At 38.2% G+C, this 7,718-nt stretch overlaps 1 pseudogene; it reads right to left on the bottom strand.

The window, feature by feature from the left end:
• Positions 1 to 735: 735 nt before the first annotated feature.
• Positions 736 to 7,269, bottom strand: LOC116887949 (annotated as a pseudogene).
• Between the last annotated feature and the right edge of the window lie 449 nt (positions 7,270 to 7,718).

Raw genomic sequence — 7,718 nt, 5'->3', positions numbered from 1 at the left:
CTTTATGGATCCATTCTTTCTCATTCTCCCAGTTGGGATTAAAGGTGTCTGCACTCCCTACTGGATTCCAGGCCTCTTTTACCCACTGTGGAGAGAGGCTGCTTTCCATGCTGCAGCCTGGGATGACTCAGGCCACGCCCTCACCTGGATGTTGCCATCCTTGGAACCCTTAGTTACTAGGAGCAGACATGCTGAGTGTGGTGCTAAGACACGTAAAAGTTACTAGTGTTCTGAGACCCACAATTACCTACAATTTATGTGGCGAGTTCTATAAATTAAAAACACTAAAAAAAGGCATGATAGCTTTTACATGATAACTTTCACTGAATTCACTCAAATCCATAACATACAAAATGGTTGGTTTGAATTCAGGTACTGCCCCTGTTACTGAGAATTCCTGTTTTAAAGAAACAGCACACACACACACACACACACACACACACACACACACACACACACACACCTAAAAACATTTTCCACCAAATACTGATAAAAACATGTAGCAAAGAGTATAAGACATCATTTAAATATATACAAATTCTTAAAAGCTCAAATACTGCCTTAACATTTATGGGAAGGGATATATCTGCAGAGGTGAGAGGACAGGACAGAGAGTCTATTGTGACAGCCGAGACTGTACTATTAACTCTGTTATACTGCAAACTTTTGGTAACAAAAAACACCTTGTTTTCAATTCCTGTGTCAATAGGGGTTGTTCTTGTGGAAGTTCTGTGGCTATTTTTCACCTGAACTCATGCTTTTGGATTTGATGAAGGCCATGCGATGTGTCCTCAGGTGTGTTTAAGGCAGTTTCTGTTTCAAAAGTCTTGGTGCACATTTTGTGCTTCCTTTCTGACACTTGGCCTCATCCTCGGGGATGGGCTTATTATCTTGCTGGCTGTCTTCCCCAGCCCAGTTTTGCTTGGAAACAGGCTGAGGCTCCTTCAGCTTGTGCACAATGAAGAGGTGTCCAGACAGAGAGACATGGGACATGTAGCACTTGGCACTGGTAAGAGGAGCCGTCTGACTAGTGCTGAGGGATGTGTTCATGGAACTGCCTCAAGTTCACTGTGGTGAAGCCACACATGACACACTTGTGGACCTTAAAGACATTGATTTTGAGTTTCTTCAGTGGCTGGGTGATGGATCCTCTGGGAGGCCTGAACTCTAAAACCGGCTCCTCCAACTTCTCCTTGAGACTGGGAACCTTGGCATCTTCCTTTATCTCTACTTCCTCCTCACTGGTAACATCACACTCAAACCAGAAAGAAAAATATATTACTATAAAATTATTTTATAAAATAATTTAAAAATATCCAAGATCATCCCATACCGAATCCTGTTCCCTTTTCCCCTTCCCCTCCCCTCTCCCACCCACATACCTCTCTCCCTCTGCCTCTGGTGGTTATTTTCTACCCTCTTCTCAGAGGGATTGAAACATCCTTGCTTAGGACTCTCTGCTTGTTACACTTCTTATGGTCTGTGGGTTATATCCTAGGTATTCTGTATTTTTTGGCTAATTTCTATTCATTAGTGAGTACATACCATGCATATCCTTTTGCGTCAGGGTAACCTCTTTCAAGATTATATTTTCTAGTTCCATCCATTTGCCAGCAACATTCATGATTTCCTCGTTTTTAATAGCTGAATAGTAAGTACTCCATTGTATAAATGTACCACATTTTCTGTATCTACTCTTCAGTTGAGGGACATCTGGGTTGTTTCCAGCTTCTGGCTATTAATAATGAGGATGCTATGAACATGATAGGCACATGTACTTGTGGTATAATGGAGATTCTTCTGGGTATATGCCCAGGAGCAATATAGCTGGGTCTTCAGATAGAACTATTTCTAGTTTTCTGAGGAACTGCCAGATTGTTTTCCAGAGTGGTTGTACCAGTTTGCAATTCCACCAACAATGGAGGAATATTCCTATTTCTCTATATCCTTGCCAGCATATGTTGTCACCTGAGTTTTTGATCTTAGCTATTCTGATTGGTTTGAGGTAAAATCTCAGGGTTGTTTTGATTTGCATTTCCCTGATAACTAAGGATGTTGAGCATTTCTTTAAGTGCTCGCTGGCCATTTGAGATTCTTCTGTTGTAAATTTTTGTTTACATCTGTGCCCCATTTTTAATATGGTTATTTGACTCTCTGGAGTCTACCTTCTTGAGTTCTTTATATATTTTGGATATAAGGCCTCTATCTGTTGTAGGATTGGTAAAGATCTTTTCCCAATCTGTTGATTGCTGTTTTGTCCTAATGACAGTATCCTTTGTCTTACAGAAGCTTTGCAGTTTTATGAGGTCCCATTTGTTGATTCTTGATTCTAGAGCATAAGCCATTGGTGTTTTGTTCAGGAAATTTTCTCAAGTGCCAATCTGTTCAAGATGCTTCCCCACTTTTTCTTCTATTAGTTTGAGTGTATCTGGTTTGATATGGAGGTCCTTGATCCACTTGGACTTAAGCTTTGTACAGGGTGATAAGCATGGATCGATCTGCATTCTTCTACATACTGTCCTGCAGTTGAACCAGCACCATTTGCTGAAAATGCTATCTTTTTTCCATTGGATGGATTTGGCTCCTTTGTCAAAAATCAAGTGACCATAGGTGTGTGGGTTCATTTCTGGGTCTTCAATTCTATTCCATTGGTCTATCTGCCTGTCTCTATACCAATACCATACAGTTTTTATCATTATTGCTCTGTAAAACAGCTTGAGGTCAGGGATGATGAATCCCCTAGAAGTTCTTTTATTGTTTAGAATTACTTTCAAAGTCCAGAGTAATGCCCCCCAAAAGCTGTTCTAATGAAAGGCTTAAAACAGATTCCCAGAAGTGTCTAGAGCCCAGCTGTTTCACTTATACCAAATTTGTAAACTTCTGTCTCTGGACACACCATACATGTACAAATCATGGGAATTCTCTTTGTCCCAAGCCCTTTCTTCATCAGACAATTCATCAGTTTTGCTACCTGCTGCTACAGTACCAAGCTGACTTCCTCCAAGTCCTCTACATAGGTTGCTTGTGTGATGCAGTCTTCTTTTTCCTTAAAAATATTCCAGCTTTGCTATAACTTTGGCTGCAAAGGGTGGATGTGTTGCTTGATGATGGTATAAGTTTGAGAGCTTTAAAAGAAATTTTAATTACCCGAGTCTCTTAAATATGAAAACTTCAAATCTGAGGCTCAATTACATGCCAGTGGTAAATTAGTTAATAAACATGTCAATGGAACTTCCCCATATGTTAATGAAGGACTAAATAGGCATTCTTTCTTTCTTTATTATTATTAATTATTTTTAAATGACTTCAAACTTCAAACCACACTCAGGGTCTCCTTGCACCAACAGATAAAACCTTTGAGAGACTTTGTAAACCATATACAACAAAATATAAAAAGACAGATAGCAATGAGATTGCTCCAACCTTATTTCCTTGACATATGAAAATATCAATTATGGTTAGGCCTCTGTTTCAAATCTAAAATCAGGCCTTCCCATTTTCATAAGACAAAAAGGATATGAAAGGTAATAGCTCTGAAGCATGCCTCCAAAATGACAGTTCTGGTGACAATATCCTAAACAGCTGGACTCTGACAAGGTAAACCGAAGAGATCTATCAGAATTTTACCTGACCCCTCAACAAAGACTCTAAAGGACGGAAGAGCCTGGACAGATATCGTACAGGGTGTAAGAAACCACAGATTTCAACCTATACTACAATACCCAGAAAAAAATTCATCAATCACCATAGATGGAGAAAACCAAATATTTCAAGAATAATCAAAATGTAAACATCCATTCAAAAACCTAGCCCTACAGAAAATACTAGAAGGAATTATTTATTTCTTGTGTTTTCTTGTGTGTAGTTGACCAAGGTGTAGTTGAACAAGGAGGTCAACAATAATTCCACAGGAGCAAAAACAAAATAATGAAATCAGACAAAAATATATACTTATACACACACACACACACACACACACACACACACACATATATATACACACACACACACACACATGTGTGAACACACACACAGACACTAACACAAACAACATGAAAATAACAGGAATCTATAATCATTGGTTATTAATATCTCTCAATGTCAGTGGACACAAATTACTAATAAAAAGGCACAGCCTAACAGAATGAATATAAATAGGAACCATCATTCTGCAGAATACATGAAACAAATGTTAGCAACAAAGAGTAAAGGGCTGGAAAAAAGTTTTCCACAGAAACTGTTCCAAGAAGGATACTGGAGTAGGCACTCTCATATCTAATAAGATGGCTTTCAACCAAAATTATTCAAGAGATAGGAAAGGAAACTTCATAATTATGAAAGGAAAAATCCAAGATGACATCTTAATTCTGAGCATATATGCCCCAAATTCAGGAGCATCCACATTCATAAAAAATTTACTAAACTGTAAACCACACATCAAACCCCACACATTAATAATGGGAGACTTCAGAACCCAACCCTCACCAATGGACAAGGTATTGAGACAGAAAGTAAATAGAGAAATAATTAAAATAATAGATGTTATGAACCAAATGGACCTAAATATCTACAGAGCATTTCACCAAAACACAGAAGAATATACCTCATGGAACCTTCTCCAAAACTGAACATACAGTCAGTAACAAAGTAAGCCTCAATATATATAAATGACTGAAATAACTCCTCATCTCTTATCAGCCTACCATGGATCAAAGCTGGCTTTGGACTTCAACAACAAAAGAAACAACAGAAAGCCCACAAAATCATGGAAACTGAACCACTCTCTACCTGTTGATAACTGGGTCTGAAAGAAATAAGGAATAAAGTTAAAGACTTTTCTAGTATTCAATGAAAATAAGGGACAACATACACAATCTTATGGGACACCATGGGAGCAGTGCTAAGAGGAAGATTTATAGCACTATGGGCCTTCATAGAGAAATTGAAGAGATCCTACACTAGCAAATTAACATCATACCTGAAAGCTCTAGAACAAAAAGACACAAACATACCCAAGAAGAGTAGACAACAAGAAATAATCAAACTCAGGATTGAAATCAATCTATTAGGAACAAAAAGAATAGCAGAAAGAATCAATAAAACCAAAGCTGGTTCTTTGAGAAAATCAACAAGATAGACAAACCCTTAGGCGAACTAACTAAAAAGCAGACAGTACCCAAATTAACAAAATTAGAAATAAAAATGGAGACAGAACAGACATTGATGAAATTTAAAAAATCGTTAGTTCTTACTTCAAAAGTCAGTACTCTACAAAATTAAAACATCTAAAGGAAATGGATGATTTTCTAGATAGATACCATTTATCAAAGCTAAATAAGGATCATGTATAATGTTTAAATAGTTCTATAAAACCTAAGGAAATAGAAGCATTCATTAAAAGTATCCAAACCAAAAGAAAAAAAGGAAAAGAAAAAAAAAGCTGCGGGCCAGATGATTTTAGCTCAGAATTCTACCAGACATTCAAAGAAGATCTAACACCAACACTCCTCAAAGTATTCCATAAAATAGAAACAGAAGTAACATAGAATGAACCCAAACTCATTCTAGGAAGCCACAGAAACGTGGATACCTAAACCACATTAAAGACTCAACAAATTTTCCCTTATGAACATTATACAAAAATACTCAATAAAATATTCACAAACTGCATCCAAGGGCACATAAAAGACACCATCCACTATGGTCCAGTAAGTTTCTTCCCAGTGATGCAGGGATATTTAATATAAGATAATCCATTAACTTAATCGATCATATGAACAAACTAGAAAGAAAAAGAAAAGCACAGGATCATTTCATTAGATGCTGAAAACCCTTCTGACAAAATCCAACAAGTTAAATGTCTTAGAGAGGTCAGGGATACAAAGAACATACCTAAACATAATCAAAGCAATATACAGCAAGTGAGTAGCAAACATTAAACTGAACTGAGAGAAATATAAAGCAATTCCACTAAAATCATGGACAAGAAAAGGCTGCCCGCTCTCTCCCTATGTATTAAATGTAGTACTTGAAATTCTATTTAGAGCAGTAAGACAACAAAAGGAGGTCAAGGGCAGATAATTGGAAAAGAAGAAGTCCAAGTACCAGTATTGCACATGATATGATAATATACATGAATAACCCTCAAAATTCTCCCATAGACCTCGTAAAGCTGATAAAACAACTTCAGCAAAAGTAGCTGGCGATAAAATTAACTCAAAAAAAATCAGTGGGTTCGGTCCCCAGCTCCGAAAAAAAGAACAACAACAACAAAAAAAATCAGTAGCCCCTTTTCATACAAATGATAAATGGGGTGAGAGGGAAATTAGGAAATAACACCCTTCATAACAGGTACAAATAATATAAAGTATCTTGGTATAATTCTAACCAAGCAAGTGAAAGACTTATATGCCATGAACTTCAAGTCTTTCAAGAAAGAAATTGAGGAAGATATCAGAAGATAGAACGATCTCTCATGCTCATGGATTGGTAGTATTAACATAGTGAAAATGGCCACCTTATCCAAAGCAATCTACAGAATCAGTGCAATTCCATAAAAATTCCAACCCAATTCTTTACAGACCTTGAAAAAGCAATTCTCAACTTCATATGGAAAAAAAAACCCTCATGATAGCAAAAGCAATCCTGTACCATAAAAGAACGTCTGGACTATCCCTGATTTCAAGATATATTACAGAGCAATAATAGTAAAAACTGTGTGGTATTGGCATAAAAACAGACAGGTTGATCAATGAAATAGAAGTGAAGACCCAGAATTAAAGCCTCACACCTATGGTCACTGGCTATTTGACAAAGAAGCCAAAACTATAAAATGGAAAAAAAGAAGCATCTTCAACAAATGGTGCTGATCTAACTGAATGTTTGCATGTAGAAGAATGCAAATAGACCCACATCTAGTATCCTGTACAATACACAAGTCTAAGTGGATCAAAGACCTCAACATAAAATCAGACACACTGCTCTGGGGTATGACAAGCTGCACTAAGCAGCCTGCTCTCCCCTCTGGACCTCAATTTGCCCCCCAACTCTTTGCCCAACTTCATCAGAACAGTGCAGCCTAACCCACACAGGTTAGAGTTCTTTCCTCCCCAACCTCCCTGCTCACTGAGTCCTCTGGGGCATGCCAAGCTGGCCTAAGCTGCTTGCTAATTTCTCTGGACTCTCACTTCCTCACCCCCACCTTTCTACCCTCCTTCATCAGACCTGAGGATCCTGAAACATACAGGCAAGCTTTCTTACCCCACCCATCTTCCTAGCTCACTGAGTGTTCTAGGGCTAGACAAGCTGCCCTGAGCAATCTGATATACCTGCTCTTCATATATTCTCCCACCACTCTTCTTCCTACCTTCCCTGCTTTCTGAGTTCTCTATGTCGACCAAGCTGCACTGAGCAGCCTACTAGCCCAGGTGGACTCCATTCTCCCACCATCTATCTGCCCACCTGCACTACAACTGCATGCAGAACATAAACCAAAATGACCTGTAGGTCCTATACAATACAGGCCTGCAGGTACAGAACCATACAACCCAAGAATACCCAATCAGAGGTCTGCCACAAACAGGTTAACTCCTGTTCCGATACATACTACAACAGAAACATCTAGGGACCAAATCCATCCAGATAGCTAAAAGCCCTCAAATAATACAATCAATGAAAGACAGGGCAATGTGACCCTTTCAGAGCACTGCTACCCTATA

Source organism: Rattus rattus, chromosome X (assembly GCF_011064425.1).
Source record: "Rattus rattus isolate New Zealand chromosome X, Rrattus_CSIRO_v1, whole genome shotgun sequence".
In the NCBI taxonomy this organism is placed as follows: Eukaryota; Metazoa; Chordata; class Mammalia; order Rodentia; family Muridae; genus Rattus; species Rattus rattus.
The sequence above is the reverse complement of the archived record's forward strand: the minus strand, read 5'-3'. Positions and strand labels throughout refer to the sequence as shown.